This window comes from Myotis nattereri, assembly GCF_964212035.1.
Source record: "Myotis nattereri genome assembly, chromosome: 3".
Lineage (NCBI taxonomy): Eukaryota > Metazoa > Chordata > Mammalia > Chiroptera > Vespertilionidae > Myotis > Myotis nattereri.
The window spans coordinates 35,903,007-35,909,006 of NC_138077.1; positions in this window are offsets into that span (position 1 = coordinate 35,903,007).

Genomic DNA, 6,000 nt, shown 5'->3' on the forward strand with positions numbered 1-6,000 from the left:
TTCTGTAATTACTATATAGAAGTGAAAGTCTACTCTCTATCATGTGTGGTGTCTGTTGGGAATTTAGTGTGTTCTATTTTTAGCCCAAGTGTGATCTCAATTTATTTTACAACTTTTTATATATTACTCAAATGACTCAAATTGCAGCTGATTTAGGAAAGTATTATGATTTGGAGTGACAAAAATTGGATTGGAATACCACATACATTAAGAATGAGTGAATATTTTATTCACTTGCTTAAATATTTGCACATCATTAAAAACGTAGTACTATGAAATGAAGGCATCTTTTAAGAAGTATGTTCTAATTCATAAATGTAATGAGTATGTACAATGAAATGGTAATATTTAAAACACTCATTTAAAATATTAAATGCAGATGAAAACAACTGCTATGCTGTGTTTTGTTATAAGATATATGCAAAAATAATTATTAGTGTGTATTATTACTGAATTATTTTTATATAACATCTATTTACACTCAAACAAGAGTAAGCCTTGTTCAGGAAATATCCTATGAGATTTATCATATTTTTCTTCTTTGCCTTCTATTCTTCTCTCAAACATGCACTTTTCATTTCTTTCTTCTTTTATTCTCATTTCTTTATGTCCTCCCTTGACAGTTTTGGTGGTGGATACCTGTGTGTTCATTGAGCAATTCTTACTAGTGTTCTGGATTAAAAATAAAATCCTCAAAGTACCATAAAATCCTCACAATACTATAAAATCCTAATAAGCTGGTCTTATCCTGCAGCCCAGTTATAACCACTAACCTAATCTGACTTTTAAATGACATAATTGTGTAAGCACAGTCTCTTTCTTCTCTCCTACTTCAACTAAACTAATCTTATAGAGGTAGAGACATTCTTACAATGCACAGGGCATTCTCTGACATCCGAATTCCCACAGATACAATTCAGTGCAGTTTTATTTCTTGCCCAATTTGCTCCTCTTGATTTCTTCCCTATCTCAGTAGATACACCAGATTTTCTAACCAAAAACAAGAATCATCTTTGATCCTTTCATTTTTCTCACTCCCACATCTAATGTATCAGCAAGTTGGGTTGGCTCTGCTGCACATTTCTCCATCTCCATTGGTACCATCCTACTCAATGCCCACATCTTCTCATCCCTGCATTGCATGCAGCATTATAACTACTTCAAGCAAAGGCTATTTTAATCCATTCATCTACTGATGGGCACTTAGGCTGTTTCCAGATCTTAGCTATGGTGAATTGTGCTGCTATGAACATATGGGTGCACATATCCTTTCTGATTGGTGTTTCTGGTTTCTTGGGATATATTCCTAGAAGTGGGATCACAGGGTCAAAAGGGAGTTCCATTTTTAGTTTTTTTGAGGAAACTCCATACTGTCTTCCATAGTGGCTGCACCAATCTGCATTCCCACCAGCAGTGCACGAGTGTTCCTTTTTCTCCACATCCTCTCCAGCACTTGTCGTTTGTTGAATTGTTGATGATAGCCAGTCTGACAGGTGTGAGATGGCACCTCATTGTTGTTTTGTTAGAAAACTGTGGTACATCTACACAGTGGAATACTTTGCTGCTGCAAAAAAGAAGGAACTCTTACCATTTGGAACGGCATGGATGGAACTGGAGCATTATGCTAAGTGAAATAAGCCAGTCAATGAAGGAAAAATACCACATGATCTCACTTATTCATGGATAATAAAGACCATTATAAACTTATGAACAATAATAGATACAGAGGCAGAGCTGCCTCAAACTGATTGTCAAACTGCAGGGGGAAGGCCAGGGAGGGTTGGGGGGCAAGAGGGAGGGGGGGGTAAGAGATCAACCGAAGGACTTGTATGCATGCATATAAGCATAACCAACGGACATAAGACACTGGGGCATAGGGGAGGCCAGGGGATTGTCAAGGACGGGGGGAAAAAATGGACACGCATGTAATAACCTTTGTAATACTTTAAGCAATAAAACAATAATAAATAAATAAATGCTGGGGGGGGGAGGCTATTTTAAAACAGGAAAATGAGTACACAAGTATTCAAAGGGCTAGTATAACAAGAAAGTATAACAAGAAGGTACTGTTTCTCAGAGATCAGTCACTGCAGGAGGCAGCTACTGTCCTTAGGGCTAGAGAAGCACAAAGAAGGACAGCTGTGGTAACCCCAGGAGCCAATATTCTACTGACACCCCTAGAACCGTGTTGCTGTTGCTGATGCTAGTGGAAGCGCTGCTCACGAGGCTGAAAGAATGAGGACAAGGTTGATGAGAAGCCTGGGAGCCTGCAGTCCCTCTGCTTCCCATACAAGAAGCAGAAACAACAATCAAACCCCAAAAAACTTCTGTGAATGCGAGGACAAGAAAAATGCCTCGTTTTCCTTGCTGTAACCTTCCACAAGTTATGAGAAGCACCCAGGAAGTAAACCCCAAGGTTTTCAGTTTCTCTGATTCAAACAGCACCTCTGTTCAAACTGCAAGAGAAGCTACTTTCAAGGCTACATTCTTGTAGACGCCTCCATTCTTAGCAGTGGAAGCATCTGTACCTTTTCCTTAGAAATCACTACATTTTCTACTTTAAGAAGTGTGAAAAACACTTGCCCAAGAATAATCATTCCTCTGCTACATATAGCCCCAGTGGGGTATCTGCCTTCATGTTTAAGCAGTGAGTGCAGGAACTTGGATCAGAGAGACAGAAGAGCATTCTAGACCAGCGATGGCGAACCTACGACATGCATGTCAGAGGTGACACGTGAACTCATTTTTTGTTGTTGATTTTTCTTTGTTAAATGGCATTTAAGTATATAAAATAAATGTCAACAATATAAATCTTTGTTTTACTATGGTTGCAAATATCAAAAAATTTCTATATGTGACACGGCACCTGAGTTAAGTTAGGGTTTTCCAAAATGCTGACACGCTGAACTCTAAAGGTTCGCCATCACTGTTCTAGAGCATCGCCCATACCTGGGACATGTGGAGAGTATCTGTGCTCAGAAGACGAATGTGGTCAACCTGAACACCAAGGCATTTTCCATTCTCCAAACTCGCCTTTGTGTCCTCCCCTGTGACCCCAGTCTGCACAAATTGGAGGCTGTAGGGTCTAAACAGAAAAGTTCAAATACCAAAAGAAAGCAGATTAGAGTGTTATGTGAAGTATATTTAAAAACTTGAGAGAAACATTTGGATACTGCAGTCATAAAATTCAATTTAGAATGTGCTTCCCATAGGAACATGGCAGGAGCTTCAATTACAATATTTCCATATTTTCTGAAAAAAAAAAGAAAAGGAGAAAACACACACAAATTATATGTTAATTTAAATGTGAAGAAAACTTACAAGCTCCAAATTTCACATAAATGAACAAAGTCAGAATTTAGCAGGAAACCCATACAGGAAGTTGAAATGATACTGTGAGGAAAAAGGGACTGTGAATGGGGTGTAATCAAACCATTCACATGATCTCATTTGATTTTCACAGCATATATACAGGCTTTAATATTTTCCCCGTTTTCTGGTCAAAACTCCTAGGCTCAGAAAAGTTAAGCTTGATCACAAATAAACTAGTCGATACAGTAAATCCTCAATTTTGCAAATCACAGTTTAAGAGACTAATGATTTAATGGTCAAAATTTCTGGTTGGCATGTCATATGTGAAAATTAACACCCTGTTAATTCGTTTTTATTTTAAAAAATATTTTCAAGATTTTAGAGAGGAAGGGATAGGGAGACAGAACAATAGAAACATCAAAGATGGGAGAGAATCATTGATCAGCTGCCTCCTGCACACCCCCCAATGGGGACACTCAACCTGAGCATGTGCCCTGACCTGGAACCAAACCCCAACCTCTTGATTAATGGTCCAATGCTCAACCACTGAGCAACACGAGCCAGGCATCACCTTGTTAAATTTAAGATGCTTTTAATCAAGATTTGCATATAATTAAATTAACAGGTGGTTTTTTTTTTAAAAAATTTGTTTTAGGGAATAGGCCAATGTTGGAAAAAACACTGTAGTAATTTTGCCAACATAAATAAATATTTCATATCTACAACTATAGTCTACACATTTAAATCCAAGAGTCACTGCTCAAAAACAATGTTCTGTGAATGACTAACACGTGATCACACCGCACCTCGAGCATGGTAACTGGGTACTTGGTTCTATTGTCCATTGGCTTGACTTTCTGCAGCAGTTTTCTGTTAGATAAATCTTTATTGTTGAAAATATTACATATGTCCCCTTTTTCCTCCCATTGCCCTCCCCCACCCCCTAACCCCCAAACTTTCACCACCTACTGTCTGTGTTCTTGGGTTATGCATATATGCATACGAGTTCACTGGTTGATCACTTTCCCCCCACCACCCTCCCCTGCCTTCTCTCTGAGGTGTGATAGTCTGTTCGATGTTTCTATGTCTCTTGGTCTATTTTTGTTTATCAGTTTATGTTGGTCATTAGATTCCACAAATGAGTAAGATCATGTGATACTTATCTTTCTCTGACTGGCTTATTTTGCTTAGCATAATGCTCTCTAGGTCCGTCCATGCTGTTGCAAATGTAAGAGTTCTTTCTATTTTATAGCAGTGTAGTATTCCATTGTATAGATGTACCACCATTTTTTAATCCACTCATCTGCTGAAGGCACTTAGGCTGTTTCCAAATCTTAGCTATTGTAAATTGTGCTGCTATGAACATATGGGTGCACATATCCTTTCTGATTGGTGTTTCTGAGTTTTTGGGATATATTCCTAGAAGTGGCATCACTGGGTCAAATGGAAGTTCCATTTTTTATTTTGTAAGGAAACTCCATACTGTTTTCCACAGAGGCTGCACCAGTCTGCATTCCCACCAGCAGTGCATGAGGGTTCCTTTTTCTCCACATCCTCACCAGCACTTGTCATTTATTGATTTGTTGATGATAGCCATTCTGACAGGTGTGAGGTGGTACCTCATTGTTGTTTTGATTTGCATCTCTCAGATGATCAATGACTTTGAGCATGTTTTCCTAGATCTCTTGACCTTCTGTATGTCCTTTCAAAAAGTATCTATTTAATTCATTTGCTCATTTTTTTGTTTGATTGTTTATCTTCCTTTTGTTAAGTTGTATAAGTTCCCTGTAGATTTTAGAGGTTAACCCCTTATCAGATGTATCATTGACAAATATGTTCTCGCATGAGTGGGTTCTCTCATTATTTTATTGATGGTTTCTTTTGCTGTGCAGAAGCTTTTTTATGTAGCATCATTTATTTATTTTATTCTTAATTTCCATTGTCCTAGGAGATGTATTCGTAAACATGTTGCTATGAGAGATGTCTGAGATTTTGCTGCCAAAGGTTTCTTCTAAAATTTCTATGGTTTCACATTTTATGTTTAAGTCCTTATCCATTTTCAGATTACTTTTGTGTATGTTGTAAGTTGGTGGTCTAGTTTCATATTTTTGCACGTGCTATTTTCCCAACACCATTTATTGAAGAGACTCTCTTAACTCCATCGTATGCTCTTGCCTCCTTTGTTAAATATTAGGTGAACATAATGACTTGGGTAGATTTCCAGTTCTCTATTCTGTTCCATTGGTCTGTATGCCTGCTCTTGTGCCAGTACCAGGATGTTTTGAGTGCAGTGGCTTTGTAGTATAACTTGAAATCTGGTATTGTGATTCCTCCAAGTTTATTTTTCTTTCTCAAGATTGCTGCAGCTATTCGGGATCTGTTTTGATTCCATATACATTTTTGGAGAATTTTTTCTAGCTCTGTGAAATATGCTGTTGGTATTTTAATAGGGATTGCATTGAATCTGTAAATTGCTTTGGGTAGTATGAACATTTTAATGATGTTGATTCTACCAATCCATGAACACAGTGATATGCCGGGCTGGGGTCTCTTCTCCGCATCCAGCATGGAGAGAGAGAGACGTCTTTTAAGTTGGAGGTGCTTTTGGGATTAGAGAAAAATGAAAAGACAGACACAAAAATAGAATAAAAGCTTGGGCTGGGTGTGGCATCTGCCCTCTGACTTGAG